At 46.2% G+C, this 23,258-nt stretch overlaps 1 protein-coding gene, 1 non-coding gene and 1 pseudogene across 3 annotated transcripts in view; 1 reads left to right on the top strand and 2 right to left on the bottom strand.

The window, feature by feature from the left end:
* MATR3 (matrin 3) overlaps positions 1–22,792 on the bottom strand; it is a 77,451-nt gene extending 54,659 nt beyond the window's left edge. Inside the window, exons 1-4 of the mRNA XM_032250525.1 lie at positions 22,698–22,792; positions 21,333–21,362; positions 18,214–18,296; positions 17,177–17,257 (exon numbers count right to left, since the gene is read on the bottom strand). The gene's annotated coding sequence lies outside the window, so the exon portion shown is untranslated. The remainder of the gene's footprint in view (positions 1–17,176; positions 17,258–18,213; positions 18,297–21,332; positions 21,363–22,697) is intronic.
* On the top strand, positions 12,181–13,053 carry LOC116531646 (annotated as a pseudogene). Its single transcript, XR_004260504.1, has one exon. The product of XR_004260504.1 is annotated as an N-alpha-acetyltransferase 10 pseudogene (transcript).
* LOC116531702 lies at positions 17,640–17,840 on the bottom strand. The gene has a single exon (XR_004260533.1). It is a non-coding gene; the product is annotated as a small nucleolar RNA SNORA74 (small nucleolar RNA).
* Positions 22,793–23,258: the final 466 nt, after the last annotated feature.

The following is a 23,258-nucleotide window of genomic DNA, read 5'->3' as shown; positions in this document are numbered from 1 at the left end:
TGGGAGAGAACTTGTCTGTTCTTTCCCCTTTCACCCCTCCTGTTCTTTGCCTTATGTCCAACCCATCACTTGCTGGGGCAGCCAGCCTGTTTGAACAGGTATAGACAACCCTGGAGTTCTCTCCCAGAGAATTAATACTGAGGAGAAGCTCCACCACTGTCACTCTGCTGAAACCCAGATTCTAACTCAGAGGCTATTTGCCTTGAGGGGCATTTTTCCTCTCCTTCAACTCATCAAAATCCTTAGCTCTGCACTTGGCTTCTCCCTTTTACAGATGATAACATAATCCCCACCCTCTAAGCTTATGGGGTGAAAATCAGCCATCTAAGGACCACAGCATCCATTATCAAAGACAACAGACTTAACCACTATTCTCTACATGGCAGAATTAACTACGACCACAAAACAAAAATAGAAGGTTTAAAGAATTTAGGAGGTGGCCAGGCATGGTGGCTCACACCTTTAATCCCAGCACTTTGGAGGCCAAGATGGACAGATCATTTGAGGTCAGGAGTTCAAAGACCAGCCTAACCAACTTGGAGAAACCCCATCTCTACTAAACATATTAAATTAAGTAGGCGTGATGGTGCATGCCTGTAATCCCAGCTACTCAAGAAGCTGAGGCAAGAGAATTGCTTGAACCTGAGAGGCAGAAAAGTTGCGGTGAGGCAAGATTACGCCATTGCACTCCAGCCTGGGCAACAAGAGCAAAACTCCATCTCAAAAAAAAAAAAATTAAGGAGGCAATGAACTCAGGATTCTTGTTAGCATATATATACATATTCCCTTGTTCTGTCAGCTGACAGAACACCTCAGTATCGAGAGTATATCCAACACTCAGATTTTGATTCCCCAATACCACTTTCCAATAAAAAGAACCAAGGCTTCTTGGAGAAATGGGACTGAGATAAACAATATACAAGAATGAACCTGGAACATCTTATAGTGCCATAAAGTGAGGAACTATTTAAAAAAACAGCAGCCGGTCGCGGTTGCTCACGCCTATAATCCCAGCACTTTGGGAGGCTGAGGTAGGCGGATCGCCTGAGGTCAGGAGTACGAGACCAGCCTGACCAATATGGTGAAACCCCATCTTTTTAAAAATAATAATAAATAAATAAATAAATAAATAAATAAAAACAGCAACAGGCCAGGTACAGTGGCTCACACCTGGAATCTCAGCACTTTGGGAGGCTGAGGTGGATGGATAATTTGAGGTCAGGAGTTTTAGACAAGCCTGGCCAAATGGTGAAACCCCATCTCTACTAAAAATATAAAAATTAGCCAGACATGATGGTGCACCCTTGTAATCCCAGCTACTCAGGAGGCTGACGCAGGAGAATCCCTTGAACCCAGGATGCAGAGGATGCAGTAAGCTGAGATTGCACTACTGCACTCCAGCCTGGGCAACAGAGCAAGACTCCATCTCAATTTAAAAAAATTATTTTTAATTAAAAACAGCAACAATTATGATAGTATGTTAACGAGATGGAAGCTATTTACAAGGATATCCCCAAAGGGATAACTGAAGGATCTCAACAGTCAAAGCTGGAACATGAATTATTAGACTATTATCCAAAGCATAAAATAATATCCAGGAGTTCATGGTGGTGTAAGTAGATGGAATAAATGGGAAATAAAAAACAATTTTCTTTCAGAATAATTCCAAATTAAGTTATAACTCTACCTCCAAGGAAAGCACAACTCCACATTCCTTCCCTCAATGTGGACCATGCCTAGTGACTTCACTCCAAAGAATACAGTATGGAAAAGAGGACGAAAGGAGTAAGTAACTACAGTGGAGAAACTTGGTAAATAAGACCTCAGTCAGGTGATCAAGGTTAACATTAACGCACCTATGATATGTGGTTAGTCCCCTGTGATCTTCCTCCCCCAAACCCAGAAACCCCATGAACCCAAGAGTAAAACTCAATCCCAACTGAGAGGCTTTCTAGAAAATACCTGAGCGGGAATTTTTTAAACTGTCAAGGTCATTAAAAACAAGTCTAAGAAGCTATCACAGCTAACAGGAGCCTAAGACATGAGTAAGTGCAATGTGGTATCTTCAAAGGGATCCTGGAACAGAAAAAATTTTACATACAAATTAATGAAATCCAGCCAGGCACGGTGGTTCACGCCTGCAATCCCAGCATTTTGGGAGGCTGAGGCAGGCAGATCACCTGAGGTTAGGAGTTCGAGATCAGCCTGACCAATATGGTGAAACCCTGGTCTTTTTTTGTTTTTTTAAAGACGGGGTTTCACCATGTTGGTCAGGCTGGTCTCAAACTCCCAACCTCAGTTGATCCACCCACCTCAGCCTCCAAAATGCTTGGATTATAGGTGTGAGCCACCACGCCCAGCCGAAACCCCACCTTAAAAAAAAAAAAATCTGAACAAAGTACGGACTTTAGTTAATATTAATGTATCAATATTAGCCCATCTAATTGTGACAAACATAATATACCAATTAAGATGTTATTAGGGGACACTGGGCATGGTATATATGGGAACTCATTTACCGTCTTCCCAACTTTTCTATAAATCTAAAAGTATAGCAAAATAAAATAAATTTTAAGGTCCTTCTTATTGTACTTTCCCAAGAAGTATATCACCCTTAAGAAGTAGCACAGAACATTCTCACACCCTAAAGGGCCTTTACTGGAGGGCAAGGAAGGCCAAATAAATAACAGGGATTCCTCAACAAGCCCTAGTCTACTAAACTGACAAAATTATGACTCAGCAAGTTGGCTCATTACAAGTGTTCCTAAATAGCTAAGGAGAAAGATGTTGCTAAGCAGAGATTTTTTTTTTTTTTTGAGACGGAGTTTCACTCATGTTACCCAGGCTGGAGTGCAATGGCACGATCTCGGCTCACCGCAACTTCCGCCTCCTGGGTTCAGGCAATTCTCCTGCCTCAGCCTCCTGAGTAGCTGGGATTACAGGCACGCACCACCATGCCCAGCTAATTTTTTGTATTTTTAGTAGAGACGGGGTTTCACCATGTTGACCAGGATGGTCTCGATCTCTTGACCTCGTGATCCACCCGCCTCGGCCTCCCAAAGTGCTGGGATTACAGGCTTGAGCCACCGCGCCCGGCCATTAAGCAGAGATTTTAAGTTATTACAGTTAATTTGTTAATTCAGTGAAATTGTTTTTCAAGAGTATATTGACAGGTCCATTAACTGGAGCTGTTTGTAAAGCCCTAATTAAGCAACAACATTCACAGGAGTCATTGTCACTCTTTTTAAGTTCTTAATTAGTAGCTCTTAGCATGGTGTTTTCCTTTGTGTGAATTCCCAGGCACTTAGCCACCTTTTTGTGTCCCTTTGGGACTTGCAGAATTTATCCCTCTGGGTTTTGCTTTCCTGATTGAAATTTGAGTGAGACATGATCCAAAATTTCAATATAAAATCCCGCTGACACTAGTTTGTTTCAACTCAGCAAGTGAAATCATGGACAGGTGCCAGGAATAGTGTTTATTAATTGTGGTTCCCTCAATTTTTTAAAAATTCAAGATTGATAGGGGTGTTTGGAATTCCTCCTTATTTTTAGTTTTTCCTCTTTATATGGTACTGGCCTAGGACCTAAAACTTGGCCTAAGCAATGAAAAGAGGCACTTGTGTTTACTGCTACCTATGGCAGGTGGCAGCCTGGGTATTTACAGACCAGTAAATACAGTCTAATTCCAGTTTCCATTGCAGCACGGGAAAAGATGAGTAGAAAAAAACTACTTTGGCCTGGCACAGTGGCTCACACCTGTAATCCTAGCACTTTGGGAGACCAAGGTGGGTGGATCACCTGAGGTAAGGCGTTTGAGACCAAGCCTGGCCAATATGGCATGGTGAAAACCCCATTTCTACTAAAAATGCAAAAAACATTTACCCAGGTGTGGTGGTGAGGCAGGAGAACTGCTTGAACCCAGGAGGTGGAGGTTGCAATGAGTTGAGACGGTGCTACTACACTCCAGCCTAGACAACAGAGCAAGATTCCATGTTAAAAAAAAAAAAAAAAAAAAAAAAAAAAAAAAAAAAAAAAAAAAAAAACACAACAAAACTACTTTGAGACCAGCCACAGTGACACCTATAATCCTAGCTACTCAGGAGGCTGAGACAGGAGGATCACTTGATAGTAAAAATAGTCTGTGAGCCTAGAAGGTTGAGGCTGCAGAGAGCTATGATCAAACCACTGCACTCCAGCGCAAGTGATAGAGTGAGACCCTGTCTCTAAAAATAAAAAACTACTTTGAGGCCAGGCATGGTAGCACATGCATATTAGTCCCAGCTACTTGGGAGTCTGAGGCAGGAGATATGCTTGGGCCCAGGAGGTAGAGAGTGCGGTGATCTGTGATTGTGCCACTGCGCCCCAGTGAGACCCTGTATCAAAAAAGATTTTAAAAACTACTTTGAAATGTTCTACTAATCTTCTTAGACTCACCAGGAAATAAATTTCGTTACTTAAAAAAAAAAAAAAGAAAAAGAAAAAGAAATTCTTCTGCGTCTTTCAAGGGAACAACAACAACAAAATTCAGGCCAGGCATAGTGCCTCATGAGGTCAGGAGTTCAAGACCAGCCTGACCAACATAGTGAAACCTGATCTCTATTAAAAATACAAAAATTAGCTGGGCATGGTGGTGCACCCCTGTAATCCCAGCTACTTGGGAGGCTGAGGCAGGAGAATCGCTTGAATCCCAGGGCAGAGTTTGCAGTGAGCTAAGATCTCTGTCAAAAAAAAAAAAAGTCAACCTGTAAGGTCAGCCAAGAGAAAGGACGAATAGATTCAAAGTCAGGCAAGCAAATTTATTAACCTGCCAGGCTGCTCTATAACACTCAGAGGAGGCAGCCCCAAGCTTACAAAACAAGGGGTTTATATGGGGTGAGAGGGGCCTAAGGAAGTCTCCGGACTGAGATAATCTATCAGCTTGTAACAAGCACAAAGATAGTTTATCGGCTTGTGACAGACTTACAATACATCATCCTGTGACTTTTGTGGTGGGAGTTAAAAAAACAGGAATGTACAAGTATGTGTAACAAAGGTTTGTTTCTCATGTCATCTCCTGCACTGCCCAGATGGCTGTAATCAGGATTTGCTCAATGTAACATGTCTGGTAGTCTTGCTGTGGTGCCTAGATAAGAGTTTAGGAATGCAGCTGCAGAGCAATCAGGGTGGGGGTCAGCTGCGCTGAGAGGGTCTTCTGGGGCAGGTTGTCCCTAACATTCCAGCCTTTTAATAGGTAATATTAGAGGGGCAACGGTTGGGGGAGAGGCTAGATTGTAGGGACTGTCATTCCTGAAACTGTCAGTATTCTTGGAGCAGCATCATATCTTATATTGTCCCATGGGTGAAAGCTGTAATTCAGTCCTGTAAAAACTGGGTAAAGAGAAGAGGCAGGGGCCAAATGCTAGAAAGAGGAAAAGAGTTACGGCAAGGCCTAGGAGAGGCAGCAGCCAGGGTGCTGCCCATTCCAAAGGTTAATCCAGGAGCCTGAGTCACTATTTGATTTTAGAGGCCTTTTTTTTTTTTTTTTTTTTTGTATTTTTAGTAGAGACAGGGTTTCACCATGTTGACCAGGATGGTCTCGATCTCTTGACCTCGTGATTCACCCGCCTCGGCCTCCCAAAGTGCTGGGATTACAGGCTTGAGCCACCGCGCCCAGCCAGGCTTTTTCATTTAACCGTCAGGCAGCATCTTGTACTAGCCCAGACTGGTTAGTATAGAAGCAGCACTCTTCTCCTAAATGGATGCACAGTTCACCTTTTTCAGCAGTCAGAAGGTCCAAACCTCGATGGTTTTGGATTGTGACTGCTGCCAGATAATCTATTTAAGATTAGAGGTCAAGGATGGATTTTGCTATGTCTTGTAAGCTATCTTACAGATCTTTGGAGAGGGTGTGAGAGTAGGAAAGGGAGGTGGACAGTCCTGCTATCCCTTGTGGATATGGTAATTCCAAGTCTTATTAGCAGGGGTGTTAACTGCGAGACTCGGCGCCAGCAGACTTGAGCTTTGATGGGGACTGGTAAACTTTGGTTCCCTGGGGCAATGTCTATTTTGGGGTTTAGAAAGACTAGGATGCAGGTGCCAGTCCAATTAGTGGGGAGGCAGAGGTAATTTGAGGTCCCACACATGAAAAATATGCGTTGGCTGGGCATACGGAACTGGTTGTATATGTTGAAAAGGTGTGTGAGCCTATTGTTCTCAAGAAGAGTTGGTGGGAAAAGGTGAGTAGCTCCATGTGTTTTGTTTTCCCATTGGAGAAAGTCATTTGTTTCTACTAGGATCCATTCAGAAGAGTGGTTAAATGTGGGTATAAGGAGGCATTCTTCAGGGGTGGTTGGCGTGCTGCAAGGGGTCCATGGGTGTATAGTCATACAATGGGTATGCCTTCCATTGCAAAATCCTGATTGTTAAGTAGAAAGTTGCTAATGACTCTAGGGGGTCCTGAAAAACGGACAGGATCTGGGGCCTAAAGCTATAAGGGCTAGTTGCATTGACGGGGCAGTAGGTGACCCAGAGGTAGGCCTGAAGACAGTGCGTTGAAAGCAAATTGGTGCTTGGAGAGTTAAAGCTTATTCATGGTTTTGGGCTGTGTATAGGCTTATTATTGTCTGTATATTGGCTGAGACTGAAGATATAGGAACACAGAAATTGTACTGTACATCCTGTCAAGATATTTTTGGTTGTTTCAGAGATGCAAAACCCAGCTAATGACTGCATGTTTAAGAGCTGAAAGCGGGGCCGGGCGCGGTGGCTCAAGCCTGTAATCCCAGCACTTGGGGAGGCCGAGGTGGGTGGATCACGAGATCAAGAGATCGAGACCATCCTGGTCAACACGGTGAAACCCCGTCTCTACTAAAAATACAAAAAATTAGCTGGGCATGGTGGTGCGTGCCTGTAATCCCAGCTACTCAGGAGGCTGAGGCAGGAGAATTGCCTGAACCCAGGAGGCGGAGGTTGCGGTGGCCGAGATCGTGCCATTGCACTCCAGCCTGGGTAACAAGAGTGAAACTCCGTCCCCCCTCCAAAAAAAATAATAAAAAGAAAAAAATAAAATAAAAAAAAAAATTAAAAAAAAAGAGCTGAAAGGGGCTTTTACTTTCATATTGGGGGTGATAGGTTAAATTGTTCAAAACCCAGGTTTTTGCAGGGACAGGAATGGCAGTATACATGGTAACTGACAGGGAGAGGCATAGTCAGCAGTCTTTTGCTAGGGTCGGGTTGGATTGGTTCAGCAAAGCTGAGTGTTTTTTAGAGGTAGTTAGGGATGATAGGAAGAGGGGGTGCGGTGGTGCTGGGCAGCCAAGGGAGTAGGAGGGATAGATAGGCAAATAGTGAGTAAAAAGGTAAACAGCTACATTTCATCTCAGAAGTCACACAGAGTGCCTTGGAAAAAGTAGGTCATTTACCCATGCTAAAACAGAGCCAAGAGGGGGAGTTTAGGGGTAGAACCAGGAGATGTCTTGGCAGACAGAGTAGAGGAAGAAGGTAAAGTGGCAATATAGGGAGGGGCAGGGCATTTAAGTTTCTTTAGGGATTTGGGAAGTACTTGTGGCTTTTAAGAGGAGGGGGGTTGATGGCCACAGTTTTTACTCGAGAGGTGTGGTTCCTGGAGCGGGGGAATTAGGTGCTGACAGCAGTGGGTCTTCTTCAGGAACAGGTGTAAGGTGGAGTTTGGTTGGGCTGAGAAGAGCACCGGAGAATCAGTGGAGGATGCCAATTGGTGAGTCAGTGGGTATATGGGGAGCTCTTTTTAATCTGGAAAGATGGTACCAAGAGATATGTTCTGAGAGTTTAGCTGTGGTGGGGGTTGTGAGAAGAATTTGAAAGTGACCTTCCCACTTTAAGGCTTGATGGGTTTAAGAGTTTTTAGGAAGACGTGTTCTTCTGGTAGGAGAGTCCAGTTGGTGGAGCCTTTGTGGGGCTTTGGGAGGGCCTGGTCTCCTTGTACACAGAGAAGATGGCGGATGAGGGAGAGTGTTGGGAGGTATTCTCCTAGATGAGAGTTAGAAGGGGATCTGTTTTGTAAGAGGAAAGGGCATCCATACATACTCAAAAGGGCTGAGAAAGGAGGATGCTTTTGGACTGGCTCTGATGCAGACTGGGACTATGGGCAGAAGGGAGGTCCAGGGTTTCTGGCCTTCAAAAGTGAGTTTGGTTAACTGAGTTTATGGATCCCATTTGCACTTTCAACTTTTCCTGATGACTGGGGTTGGTATGGGATATGGAGGCGCTACTGGACACTGAGGGACTGATAGACTTATTGGGTGATGAAGCTATGGCTGTTGTCTAATTGTATGAAGCATGGGAGACCAAATCTAGGGATGATTTCTGTTAAAATAATTTGGGAGACTACTGCAGCTGTTTCTGTGGAGATGAGGAGAACGCTTCTGCCCACCCGGAGAAGGTATCTACAAGGGTAAGAATAAACTTAGTCTTCTTGACAGGAGGCATGTGGGTAAAGTCTATTTGCCAGTCTTCCCCTGGGAGTGTTCCTCTTAGCTGATGTGTAGGGATAGGAGAGCAGAAGTCTCCTTGGGAGGAAGTGACAGAGCATATATGACAGTTTGAGGTTATGTCTTTCAGTGAGGTAAATAGGTGGGGGAAGAGAAATAAGGGTGAAGGAGAAGGTACAAGGGGCACACACTGATATGGAAGGACTGGTGAAGAGATGTTAGAATTTCTTTGAATTGTTCTTGGGGGAGGATGAGTTTTCGATCTTTGTCCAGTTCCTTTGGAGGGAGACCACTTGTAGCAGTGAAGCTTTTTCAGTGGTGGAATATTGGAGTTGGATTGTGGGGGTAATGAGGAGAGGGGCAGGGGCAGAAGAAAGGGAGGCTTCTTTTGCTGCCTTGTCAGCCTTTCTGTTTCCTCTTGAGATCTCATCTGATCCTGTTTGGTGTCCTCAACAGTGTATAACTCCTGTTTAGCTTGGGAGGTGTGCAGCTTGGAGGAGTTGGTAAATATGGGGACCATTGGTGATGGGGGTTCCTTATGTAGTAAGAAATCCCCTCTTGCCAGATGGCAGTGTGAGAATGGCGAATGTGATAGGCATATTTGGAGTCCGTAAAAATCTTGACTTGTTTGCCTTTGGAGAGGGTTAGAGCCCTGGTGAGAGCTGTAAGTTCCACCTTTTGGGAGGAGGTCCTTGGCATTAGGGGTTTAGCTTCAGTTATTCGGTCAAGGGAGACAACTGCATACCTAGTGATTTTATGGGAGTCGACTGACTTGGAAGAGGAGCTATCTATAAATGACTGGTCATCAAGGTCAGGGAGAGATTCAGGGGAGATATTAGAGAAATGAGGCTGTAGGAGATAAAGGATTTCAGTACAGGAGTGAGTGGGAGGGGAGGAAGATATTGGAAATAGAGATGCTGGATTGAGGGAACACTTTTGGAGAGGCATCACTCAGGGTTTTCAAGAAAGAGGGCATGGAGTAGTTAGATACGAGAAGGAGAAAGTGTGCTCGGTACTCGGGAGGAGAGATCTTGTAGATTATGTGGGCTGTGGACTATGGTGTCTTGAACAAATGTTAGTTTTTTGCTTTCAAGGGTAGGGTGGTGGCTGCTGCTAGGGCTGAGGCAGGTCGGACTTTTTTTTTTTTTTTTTTTTTTTTGAGACGGAGTTTCGTTCCTGTTACCCAGGCTGGAGTGCAATGGCGCGATCTCGGCTCACCGCAACCTCCGCTTCCCGGGTTCAGGCAATTCTCCTGCCTCAGCCTCCTGAGTAGCTGGGATTACAGGCACGTGCCACCATGCCCAGCTAATTTTTTGTAGTTTTAGTAGAGACGGGGTTTCACCATGTTGACCAGGATGGTCTCGATCTCTTGACCTCGTGATCCACCCGCCTCGGCCTCCCAAAGTGCTGGGATTACAGGCTTGAGCCACCGCGCCCGGCTAGGTCGGACTTTTTGTTGGTCAAGGACAGCAAGGCCTATTCCATGGTTTTCGGCTGTGGAGAGTGAACGGCTGAGAGATGTCAGGCAGAGATAGAGCAGGAGCGGTTATGGGGCAGCTGCTTTAAGTTTGTGGAAGCTAGGTATTATGTTGTGTGAAGGATTTAGGGGCTCATTTAGAGGGCCTTTGGCTGTTTCATAGAGGGGGTGGGCTAGGAGGGCAAAGTGGGGAATCCATATTCTGAAGAATCCTACCAGTCCTAAGAAAGAAAGGATTTCACTCTTAGAGGAAGGTGGAGGTAGGCTGTCGATTAATGCTGCCTGTGCCAGGGTCATGGCTTGGGCCCCAGGGGACAGTTGGGACTCCTAAGTAAGTCACTGTTGGAGTGGAGAGTTGTGCTTTGGAGGGGGAAGCAAGAAAGCACAGAAGGGTGGAAAGAAAGTTTAGAAGGGTAATAGTGTGAATATGAGAGTCCTCTAGGCAGGGGCTACAGAGGAGGAGGTTGTCCACATACTAGAGGAGCCGGCTAAGGGAGCAGTCTAGGGAGGTGACGTCTTGAGCTAGAGTTTGTCCAAAGAAATGAGGGCTATCTTTAAAGACTTAGGGGAGGACTGACTAAGTAGGTTGTCGTGACTGGAGGGTTTCAGGGTCAGTCCAAGTGAAAGCAAAAAAAAAAATTTTTTTTTTTTTTTTTTTTTTTGAGACGGAGTTTCGCTCTTGTTACCCAGGCTGGAGTGCAATGGCGCGATCTCGGCTCACCGCAACCTCCGCCTCCCGGGTTCAGGCAGTTCTCCTGCCCCAGCCTCCTGAGTAGCTGGGATTACAGGCACGCGCCACCATGCCCAGCTAATGTTTTGTATTTTTAGTAGAGACGGGGTTTCACCATGTTGACCAGGATGGTCTCGATCTCTTGACCTCGTGATTCACCCGCCTCGGCCTCCCACAGTGCTGGGATTACAGGCTTGAGCCACCGCGCCTGGCCCAGCAAAAAAATTCTGGCAGTCAGCATGAAGAGGAATGATAAAAAAGGCATCCTTTAGGTCAATGAGCATGTAATGGGTTGTGTAATAAGGGAAAAGAGCATGTAATAAGGGAAAAGAACCTACAGGGATTGGGAACTACTGGACGGATGGGAAGGACTGCCTGATTGATGGGCTGGAGGTCTTGGACTAGCTGATATAAGCCACCTGCCTTTGTGACAGGGAGTATAGAGGTACTGTATGGAGAATGAATTGGCCTAAGGTAACCTTGCAAGAGGAGTCTGTTTACGATGGGTTGTAAGCCCTTTAGGTGCCTTAATGAAATGGGATACGGAGAGACATTAGGAAATTTGGAGGGGTCTTTTAGCTGGATTTTGATGGGATCATGCTGAGCTCCTAGAGAAGGGGTAGTGGTCCCACACTATTGGATTAACAAGAGAAGTGGGGAGTGAATAATGGGGGAAGGAGTCAAGGGCTGATGTGGTACCGGAGAGGAATAGGAGAGAATCTGGTTGTGAGGAACAGAAAAAGGTGATGGAAGCTTTGAATTTGGTTAGGAGGTCTCAGCCTAGGATGGGGCAATGAGGCATAAGGAAAGAATGTGAGAAAACAGTATCAAACAGGGAACAAGTAAGAGGTCTGGTGGTGCATGGATGTGAGATGAGTCCATCAACCACCACAACTGAGACCTGAGAGGGATGAGTTGGTGCTGAGAATTTAGGCAAAGCCAAGTAGGTGGCCCTGGTATCAATTAAAAAAAAGACTGGCTTACATGCTATTAGTAGAGTTACCCTGGGCTCTGATGCAGTGATGGCAGTTGGGGCTGGGGGCCCTGCGCCTTGTCAGTCATTGGTGACTAGGCTGAGAAGCTGTGGGAGTATAAGCAATGCTTCACTTTTTGCTTTGCTGAAGGGGTGGTGGCTCTGAGGTGCAGGCTTTTCTGTCTGTTGAGTGGACAGTCAGACTTCCAGTGGCCTATCTGCTGGCAGACTGGGCAAGGGCTTTTTGGCACTTGTAGGTTAGGACATGCCCATGCCCAGTGGCCTTTTTTGCTGCACTTAAAACAAGGCCTGGGAGGCTACTGCTATCAGGTCTTTTGTGCCCTTGGGTACAATGGCTAGGCTGATGTTGGATAGCTGCAGCTAGAAGCTGGTATTTGGCACATTCTCTTCGGGCTTTATCTAATTTACTTTGCTCATCCCTGTTATTTAAGACTTTGAAAGCCAGGTTAAGGTCTTGTTTGAGGGCCATCTTATTGGGGGCAGATTGGGAGATAAAATGAGTATTAAGAACAAGAGTTCCACCCTAGCTAGCGCAGCCCCGGTCCCAGCCCCGGCTGTCCTGGCATCGCTTCCGAGCGCGGCAGCAGCTGACTGTGCCTTCACAATCCGCTGGGACCCGCGAGCCCTGCCACCGTTATGAACATCCGCAGTGTGAGGCCAGAGGACCTGATGAACATGCAGCACTGCAACCTCCTCTGCCTGCCCGAGAACTACCAGATGAAATACTACTTCTCCCATGGCCTCTCCTGGCCCCAGCTCTCTTACATTGCTGAGGGTGAGAATGGGAAGATTGTGGGGTATGTCCTGGCCAAAATGGAAGAGGACGCAGATGATGTGCCCCATGGACATATCACCTCATTGGCTGTGATGCGTTCCCACTGGCACCTCGTTCTGGCACAGAAACTGATGGACCAGGCCTCTCGAGCCATGATAGAGAACTTCAATGCCAAGTACGTCTCCCTGCATGTCAGGAAGAGTAACTGGGCTGCCCTGCACCTCTATTCCAATACCCTCAACTTTCAGATCAGTGAAGTGGAGCCCAAATACTATGCAGATGGGGAGGATGCCTTCGCCAGGAAGCAGGATCTCACCCCGATGGCCGATGAGCTGAGGCGTCACCTGGTGCTGAAGGAGAAGGGCAGGCACATGGTGCTGGATGCCATCAAGAACAAGGTGGAGAGCAAAGGCAGTTCACCTCCGAGCTCAGGAGAGGCCTGTCATGAGGAGAAGGGCCTGGCTGCCGAGGATAGTGGTGGGGACAGCAAGGACCTCAGTGAGGTCAGCGAGACCACAGAGAGCACAAATGTCAAAGACAGCTCAGAGGCCTCCGACTCGGCCGCCTAGAGCCTGCCCCATCCCTTCCTCACCCCACAAGCTTTCACAATAAATTTGCTCCGTGTAAAAAAAAAAAGAACAATAGTTCCTGCTCAGGAGGCAGGGTCGACACAAGTATATTTTTGGAGAGCCTCTGTAAGGTGGGAAAGGAATTGGGCAGGATTTTCATCTGCTTTTTGGTTAATTTGAGTTTTTCAAAATTCATGGCCTTATGGGTAGCTCTGTAAAGGCCTGCAATAAGGCAAGTAATCATATGGTTAAAAGACACCCGGCCAGGGTCTGTGGGATGGTACTCCCAGGAAGTCTCTTCCCAGGGGATGGCAGCGGCTCTTACGGCTAGTAGGATCTTGCCTGAAGATCATCGGCATGTGCCTGAGGTGCGAGCCACTCTTCCCTTCTCTTCCGGAAGGAGGGTAGAAGAGAGGATAATATAGAGATCATGCCAAGTGAGTTCATAAGACTGGCTTAGATATTTAAATTCTTTGATATAAGTATCAGGATTGGAGGAGGACCCCAGACATTTTTCAATCTGGGAGAGATCAGAGACGGAGAAGGGGAGGTGGACACAGATGATCCTTTTGGTCCTTGCTACCTCCCAGAGGGGAAGCAAGAGAGCTGGTTGCTGGGCATGTTGGGTGGGTAAAGGGTGGAGACAGGGAGGACTCAGTCAGATGCAGGGTGGTTGGTGTGGGTAAGAGGTAGGGCCAGAGTGGGGGCATATGGGGGTGAGGATGGTCCAGGAGGAGGAAAATCAGTGAGGTCAAAGGAAAAGGAGTAGCTGGTTGGGGCTATGGGGAGTGTGGCAGGAGATGAGTCACTGACAAGGGCCGTGGGGAGGGTGACAGGGGTCAGTCAGGTTTGGAGTGAGCAAGTATAATTTGGAAAGTAGAACAGGACTGGCAGAGGGAAGGATGGCTACAGAGAGTGAAGAAAACTTGAACATAAGGAATTTCAGACCATTTCCCATTGTAGTGGCAAAAGCTGTCTAAGTTTCTAAGTATATTGAAGTCAAAGATGCCATTTTCAGGCCACTGGGAGCCATTGTTTAGTTTGTATTGAGGCCAAGCAGTATTGCAGTAAAAGATAAGTCTCTTAGGGTGAACCTCTGAATGGAGGCTGAGATTAAGATGCAGGAGACACCCAAAGGGAGGAGTTTCGGGAGGGGTAGACTGAGAGGCTCCCATAGCAAATGGGGATGTAGGTAGAGGAAAAAGAGACTGCCGATGACAGGGATGGGAGGAGAGGGTGCCCCCTTTCCTTTGGGCCTTGTCCGGAATAGAGGAGGTAGCTGCTGAGTCAGGCATAGCTGAAATGGAGGAACCAGAGGCCTGGAGGCTGAAGAAGCCGTTGGCCCAGCGCTGGGTCTTTCAGGAAGGCAGAGACGGTCAAGGGTTCCGGGTAAATGGCAAGAGTCTGTCTTACCCCTGTGGAGGCTCTGACGGTGAATGAGGTTGCCAACAATGGGAGAGTCTGGGAGATCCTCCAGGTATTCAGCTGGTTTGGGAAGGGGAGGGTGGCAGGGAGAGGGGTGATCAGAGAGGGAGGGAGGGATAGAGAAAGAGCTCTCTAAGGGTGCCAGACTACAGCCTACCCCTTCCTGGGTTTTGGCACCAAAATGTAAGGTCAGCCAAGAGAAAGGACGAGTAGACCCAAAGTCAGGCAAGCAAGTTGATTGACCTGCCAGGTTGCTCCATAACAGTCAGAGGCAGCCCTGAACTTACAAAATGAGGGGTTTATATGGGATGAGAGGGGCCTAAGGGAGTCTCCAGACTGAGATAGTCTATCAGCTTTGTAACAAGCAAGAAGATAGTTTATCAGCTTGTGACACACTTGCAAATACATCATCCTGTGAACTTTGTGGTGGCAGTTAAAAAAAAAAACTTGGAATTTACAGGTATGTGTAAAACAAGAATTTACAAGTACATGTAACAAAGGTTTGTTTCTCATGACCTCTCCTGTGCTGCCCAGATAGCTGTAATCAGGCTTTGCTCAATGTGGAATGTCTGGTAGCCTTGCTGTGGCACCTGGATAGGAGTTTAGGAATCCAGCTGCAGAGCCATCAGAGTGGGAATCAGCTGCACTAAGGGGGTTTTCTGGGGCAGCTTGTCTCTAACACAACAGGGATAAGTAGGTGAGTAACTTTATTTATCAAAGTAGGAAACTCCATCATATTATTTTAATGCACATGACTATGCCATTGATACATTTTGGGATATTGAATACAGAAACACAAATACCAATGAATTATCTCTTTTCAAGTAGCAACACAGGAACCTCTCTCTGCACATAGATAGCCCTACTGTAGTCAGGAAGACAACCTCTATGCTTAGAACTTGAGGGCCCAGATTTAAAACACTGTGACTATTCATGACAGGGAATTTTTCTCTTTCCTTAGGAGCCATTTTGGTTTTACCAGTTCAGACTGAGATTGTGACTGAGTTTGAGAAGTGAAGACTGCTATTCTTTCTTAAAACATCTCCCTTTGGAGCACAGTAAAAGTGGAGAGAATGGCTATAAATAACCCATGCAAAAAAACACAAATCCCAAACACACAAAAAAACACAGACTATTTTTACTACCGATATTTTTCTGTTTTTGAGTTACTTTTTCTCTTTCAAGATTTTGTCTTGGTCTTTTTTTTTTTTTTTTTGAGATGGAGTCTCACTCTGTGCCAGGCTGGAGTGCAGTGACACAATCTTGGCTCACTGCAACCTCTGCCTCCTGTGTTCAAGTGATTCTCCTGCCTCAGCCTCCCCGGTAGCTAGGATGGGCATGCTACCACACCCAGCTAATTTTGTATTTTTAGTAGAGATGGGGTTTCTCCATGTTGGCCAGGATGGTCTCAATTTCCTGACTTCGCAATCTGCCTGCCTCAGCCTCTCAAAGTGTTGGGATTACAGGCGTAGCCACCGTGCTTGGCATAAATAAATCAGTTTCTTTTTCTCTTCTTTCTTTTGAGATGGACTCTCCCTCTGTCACCCAGGCTGGAGTGCAGTGGCACAATCTTGGCTCATTGCAACCTCCGCCTCCCAGGTTCGTAGGATTCTCCTGTCTCAGCCTCCCACGTAGCTGGGACTACAGGCATGTGACACTACAAGGTGAGGTTGCGGTGAGCTGAGATTGTGCCACTGTGCTCTAGCCTGGGCAACATGACCAAAACGACATCTCAAACTTTTGCTAATTTTTTGTATTTTTAGTAGAGACAGAGTTTCACTGTGTTAGCCAGGATGGTTTTGATCTCCTGACCTCGTGATCTGTCCACCTCCGCCTCACAAAGTGCTGGGATTACATGCATGAGTCACTGCGCCCAGCCTATAAATCAGTTTCTTAATCTCAGAATCTGTTGGGCTAGTGACTAACATATTGGGCAGCTCAGAGAACATTTCCACTAATGCAGAAAGTTTATCATGCACTGCTGTTCCAGGCAGGAGAATCACTTGAAAGCAGGAGAATCACTTGAACCCAGGAGGCGGAGGTTGCAGTAAACCAAGATTGCACCATTGTGCTTTAGCCTGGGCAACAAGACCAAAACTCCAGCTCTAAAAAAAAAAAAAAAAGATGCCTGTAATCCCATCACTTTGGGAGGTTGAGGCAGGCAGATCACAAGGTCAGGAGTTCAAGACCAGCCTGGCCAATATGGTGAAACCCCATCTCTACTAAAAATACAAAAATTAGCCAGGCATGGTGACATATGCCTATAGTCCCAGCTACTCTGGAGGCTGAGGCAGAATTGCTTGAACCTAGGAGGCAGAGGTGGCAGTCAGCTGAGATCGTGCCACTGCACTCCAGCTTGGGTAATAGAGTGAGACTCTGTCTCAAAAAAAAAAAAAAAAAGGTTTATTTAACTTTTTTTTTAAAGATGGGGTTTCACCATGATGGCCAGGCTGGTCTTGAACTCCTGACCTCAGGTGATCCACCCACCTTGGCCTCCCAAAGTGCTAGGATTACAGGTGTGAGCTGCTGCGCCCGGCCAGCGATTTATTTAACTTTTACAAACTTACACAGCTACATGTAGCATATAGCTATTGCACAGCTGAGCTCTAGAAAATGAGGGGATGGACTTTAGATTCTAAGAATTCTTTAAAATTCTGATACTCTACATAATTTTTAAAAACATACTTTTAAGCCCCAATCCCCATCTGAGCTATAATAAGTTAACTGAGACCTACATGACAAAAAGACAACATACATACATTAGTTATCTTGGTGTCACACAGGGCTGTCAGACACATCTGTGGTCCTGATGGAGTTAGTTGTCATTCAGGTGAAGGCATCTAGGATTCAAAGAATGACAGACTGTCTCTAAGAAAGGGTCCTTTTCCTTTTCTTTTCTTTTTTTTTTTGAAATGGAGTTTTGTTCTTGTTGCCCAGGCTGGAGTGCAAGGGCATGATCTTGGTTCACTGCAACCTCCTCCTCCTTCTCCCAGGTTCAAGCGATTCTCCTGCCTCAGCCTCCCGAGTAGCTGGGATTACAGGCAAAATCCCAGTGGCTCATTTTGTATTCTTAGTAGAGATAGGATTTCTCCATGTTGGTCAGGCTGCTCTTGAACCCCTGACCTCAGGTGATCTGCCCACCTTGGCTTCCCAAAGTGCTCGGATTACAGACATGAGCCACTGTGCCCGGCCGATAGGGTCCTTTTTCTAACAGAAAAAAAAATTGTTTGCACCCAGACTAGGACCAACTCCACAGGAGGAGTCATTCCACTCTCAGAGGTGCAAAACACTGCCCAAAGGTACTCAGCTACAACACCAAAACAGTGCTTGGAGCCAAACCTCAATAAAGACAGTGCTTGCTCTTCCAACAGTGTAACACCATCACAGGCATCACATGAGCCTGGATAGCTGACAACCGCTGGATGATTCCTGAAACAGCTTTTTCATTATTTGTTTCAGATACCTAGACACTCCAGGTAGAAGACATATCAATTGAATGCTGGCTGCAAAACAGGTGTGGAAGCACCGATTGCATACCCTGCTGTCAAACCCTTTAACAGGAATCCCTTTCTCATGTTTTCAGTTGTTTTATCCAACATTCAGAAAGTTCCTGCCATGTGCCAAGCGCTGTGATTGGGATCTAGCAGTAAATAAAACAAGATATCCTGTCTTTTCCTTCATGGATCTTACAAATATAAGTTAATTTGCCTCCCAATTGTTTCCTGATAGATACCAACTAGCCAACGGGCCTGGCACAGAGGAGGTAGTCAATATTGGAATGAACGGGGATATTTACCTGAAAACTGCACATGCAGACTGTCATCTGCCATTATTTCCTCTCTTCACATGGCTGAAGGGATGCCCTACTTTCAAGTCACCCTAAAAAGGAAGACAAACAAGCATTGTATATATATGTATTTTTTGAGATAATATCTCACTCTGTCCCAACTGGAGTACAGTGGCATGACCATGGTTCACTGCAGTCTCAATCTCCTGGCTCAGCCTCCCAAGCAGCTGGGACTACAGGTACATGCCACCATGCTTGCCTGATTTATTTTTTATAGAAATGAGTTCTCGTTCTGTTGCCCAGGCTGGTCTCAAACTCCTGGGTTCAAATGATCCTCCCACCGCAGCCTCCCAAAGTGCTGGGATTACAGGTGTGAGCCACCAAGCCTGGCTTGTATATCTCAAAATTGCGAAAATATACTAAATGTTTTCCCCACAACAAAATATAAGTATGTGAGGTGCTAGATTTAATTAGCATGATTTACTAATTCCACAATTTAAACATATATGAAAACATCACATTGTACCCCATGTAACATATACAATTACTCTCTTTTCTATAGCCTCAGTCAGGAATTATTTTATTTACCATAATTTGCCTTTTCCCTGCCTAGAGTACCATAAAGCTAACCATCCCCCAAGCCCTACAGATATTACTAGTCTTAAGACCCCATATGTAAAAGGCTATTCAGTTAACGCTTGAGGCATTCACACAATGCACTCACATTTGGCTGAGAGAATCCTATTAAGGGAATGCCAACTGATCTAACAAAACAAGCTTTGATAAACAACTCCCCTGCTCCCCAATATCCTCCCCAGTTCCTCCTGTGGAAACTAGGATGTCACTTTTCACAGCAACTGAGGGTCATTTTTTCCTCAAAAGATTAGCATTCCAGGCCAGCGCAGTGCTATGGTTCATGCCTGTAATCCCAGAACTTTGGGAGGCAGGATTCCTTGAGCCCAAGAGTTCAAGACCAGCCTGGACAACATGGTGAAACCCCGTCTCTACCAAAGCCTGGGCAACATAGTGAGACTTTCTCTATAAATTGGGAAAAAAAAAAAAAAAAGGCCAAGCGCAGTGGCTCACGCCCGTAATCCCAACACTTTGGGAGGCCAAGGTGGGTGGATCATGAGGTCAGGAGACGGGCAGATCACCTGAGGTCAGAAGTTTGAGACCAGCCTGGCCAACATGGTGAAACCCCATCTCTACTAAAAATACAAAAATTAGCCAGGCGTGGTGGTACACACCTGTAATCCCAGCTACTTGGGAGGCCAAGGCAGAATTGCTTGAACTTGGGAAGTGGAGGTTGCACTGGGCAGAGATCATGCCACTGCATTCCAGTCTGGATGACAGGACTCTTGTCTGAAAAACAAAACAAAATAACAACAACAACAAAAAAAATAGCTGGTTGTGGTGGTGTGCACCTATCGTCCCAACTACTTGGGAACAAAATTACTACAAAGGGGACTCAATATCTACCACTTTAATGGGGCAGCCAGCTATTCATTTCTGAAAATCAATAAGCAACTAAAGTGCATATATATATTGTCTGCCTAAAGGAGAAATTAGGGTGGTTGTAGTTAGCCAGTTCCCAGAGCCCCCTTAATCAATTTTTTTTTTTTTTGAGTCTCGCCCTGTCGCTCAGGCTGAAGTGAAATGGAATGATCTCAGCTCACTGCAACCTCTGCCTCCCAGGTTCAAGCGATTCTCCTGCCACAGCCTCCCTAGTAGCTGCGATTACAGGCCCCTGCTACCATGCCCAGCTAACTTTTTTTTTTTTTTTGAGACGGAGTTTCGCTCTTGTTACCCAGGCTGGAGTGCAATGGCGCGATCTCGGCTCACCGCAACCTCCGCCTCCTGGGTTCAGGCAATTCTCCTGCCTCAGCCTCCTGAGTAGCTGGGATTACAGGCACGTGCCACCATGCCCAGCTAATTTTTTGTAGTTTTAGTAGAGACGGGGTTTCACCATGTTGACCAGGATGGTCTCGATCTCTTGACCTCATGATCCACCCGCCTCGGCCTCCCAAAGTGCTGGGATTACAGGCTTGAGCCACCGCGCCCGGCCCCAGCTAACTTTTTGTATCTTTAGTAGAGATGGGGGTTCACCATGTCGGCCAGACTGGTCTTGAACTCCTGACCTCGTGATCCACCCATCTTGGCCTCCCAAAGTGCTGGGATTACAGGCGTGAGCCACTGCACCCAGCAATATTTTAATATGTTATTAAAGAGCTAGAGAGGCCGGGGGCAGTGGCTCACGCCTGTAATCCCAGCACTTTGGGAGGCCGAGGTGATTGTGCCATTGCACTCCAGCCTGGGAGAGTGACACTCTCTCTCTCTCTCTCTCAAAAAAAAAAAAAAAAAAAAAAAAAGCTAGAGAATGCCCACAATTTTAAAGTGAATTTGCACAAGTTTTCCTAATAAGGCATCCCATAAATAACTATGGCTATAAAATCCCTCTACAAAGGGTATCATGACTAGGTTTTATGGTGAGTAGTGGGAGCCATGCACTTTAATTTTAATGAAATTAGCAAAAATCCCATTGTATCTCACCCCCTTTGAGAACTTGGTAGGCACTAAAAACAAAAGTGTGACTTTTCCATTTATTTTTACTAACTCCCCTTTCTCATTAGCTTTGTTCTGTTTCCAAAGTATGATTCAAGTGACTTCATACTAGCCAAACCTGTTAGACCAGAACTATTGGACTTACTCTGTCTGCAAAAAGTCATGTTCTCAGATTAAATCTTAATGTAAGCTTTTCCAACCTGCGGCCCACCACAAATTGGCAAACTTTCTTAAAACATTATGAGGTGTTTTTTTTTAATTTGCAATATATATTTTTTTAAATTTAACTACCAGTTATCATTACTGTATTTTATGTGTGGCCCAAGACAATTCTTATTCTTTCAGTGCTTGGCCCAGGGAAGTCAAAAACACCCCTGGCCTTAATAGATAAGCAACTATGCTGGCATCCTGGGGTAGTCAACACAGAGTTGGCATGAACCAAGGCCAGAATGCCAACCAGCTATTTGGCTGCTGTTCTCCCAGCAGTGTAACACTTGCCTAGGTACAAGACAACCTAGGCAGCTGCCTACAGCTGGAGCCAAGAGGGCTAAAGGAGTCCCACTCACCTGCAGTTCCATCTGCCATAGCTGGCCTCTCTGCAATGAAACTCCAGGTTAGTCAGCCAACAGAGAACACGTGTGCAGCTCAGAGTCCCTGCCCTCAAAACTCTGTAACTTAGGCTGGAGCCACAGACAATAAAAACAAAAGTTTATCCTTGTTTAGCTTTGTTTTCACATCTTGTTACTTATACACCACAGCAGTTCAACAGTAGCAAAAGAGTAGATTAAACAAGTATCAGGACGCTCTATCACCTAACCAGCGTCTAGCCAAATGACACTGGGTGAGTAACTTAACCTCTCTATACCTCAGTCTCCTGATTTGTAGAATGGAGATATTATATTACAGGGTCTTTCTCCATCACCCAGGCTGGAGTGCAGTGGGACAATCATGGCTCACTGCAGCCTCCACTTCCTGGGCTCAATCCTCCTGCCTTAGCCTCCTGAGTAGCTATGACTACAGGTGCGAGTGAGTGCACCAAGCCTAATGGGGATATTACTAATAATACTCTGTACATGGGGTGATTGGGAGGCTTAAGTGGAATATAAGCAACTCCCAAGATAATGTCTGGTATAGTGTGGGCACACAGTAAACACCTGAGGAGCTACATTCCAAAAAAGGCTTAGATGGTGAATATGAATGAGTAGAAAGGGAAAAGTTATCCCCTGAGAGAAATAGGCAGTGTACAATGGGAAAGCCAGTTAAAAGTGGTTAGAGGAGGGCCTCCAATATGGGACTTCCTAAAGGAAAATAAAAACAACATTTAGAAAAATAACTGCAGTATTGGGTGTGAGGGGAATTGGAGGTAGTAGTCGTGCCAAGACCTCAACTACTGATAAAAGCAATAAACAAAATGTTTGCACAAATGATAATATTCCTACACAGTCACCATTATAATTTATGTAAGGCAAAGATCATACCTCTTTCCAGCCATCCCTAAATTTCACTCCTACCTTCCTCCACATAATTTAGAGGAACAGGAAAATGAATAGAGACGGTTCATTGTTGGCTGGGTCTGAAAACAGATCTAAAAATAGCCCGCCCCTTTCAAGGCTCGGGTTAAAGGCGCTGACTCAGTTCCACCGGACATTTGGTCCTCACAAACCTTCCCAAGTCCCTGCCCCTGGCACTGGGAGATCGAGGCTCTTGGAGTCAGGCTCTAGAGAACTCCCTAGGGAGAAGAGGAAAGCGGGATGGTGGAACAACGGGGGATGACTCTGGGGCCTAGGTCTCTTTCAGATGCCCTCAAAGCTCAGGGTCTCGAGGGGACGAACCCCAATTTCGTCCCGTGCACCGGCAGAAGCCTTCCTGCACTGCTTCTTTCCCTGGGCCAGGAAACCTCCAAGGACTCTCCCCACTGGGCCCTTACTCACGCGCACGTGTTCGGAGCTCCGCAAGGCGCAGCAGCACCGGCAGAGGCCGGAGGGGAAAGGGCAGGCGGGAGCCCAGGAGAGCCCCGCCCCGCGGCGGCTATTGGGCGTGGCTTCGGTGGGCGGGGCCCTTGACCCAGCCTAGGAAAGGCCTGACTTAAAAAAAAAAAAAAAAAAATGCGAGTTCGGTGGCAGAGGTAATCCTGCTTGTTATAGGAGAGAAGGGCTGGGGTTTCAGCAATGGCTGCGTTTGTTGGACTCCCATCCCATCTCTTAAGGATAGAAAGGGCACAGACTTCGCTGCTGTTCAGGAGAGAATCTGTGAATCCTAGTGGAGCCAGGCTTCCTGTCTGCCCACACTGAGCGACCCCGGAACACTGGTTCCCCTCACGAGCGTGGCGCCTTTCTGTTGCTGCAGACCCAGCCCACGCTTTTGCGCTTCCCACGCATATCCTTTTTCTGGCTTTCTGCGGCAACGCTGTCATTCGGTAATGGATCGCCCACCCACACAGGTCACCTTGGTCTGCGGTCTTCGGGATCTTCCCAGGAGGTTTTCGAATAGAT

The sequence above is a fragment of the Sapajus apella genome, unplaced genomic scaffold, assembly GCF_009761245.1.
Source record: "Sapajus apella isolate SASKATOON/1434 unplaced genomic scaffold, GSC_monkey_1.0 scaffold71, whole genome shotgun sequence".
NCBI lineage: Eukaryota > Metazoa > Chordata > Mammalia > Primates > Cebidae > Sapajus > Sapajus apella.
The sequence above is the reverse complement of the archived record's forward strand: the minus strand, read 5'-3'. Positions and strand labels throughout refer to the sequence as shown.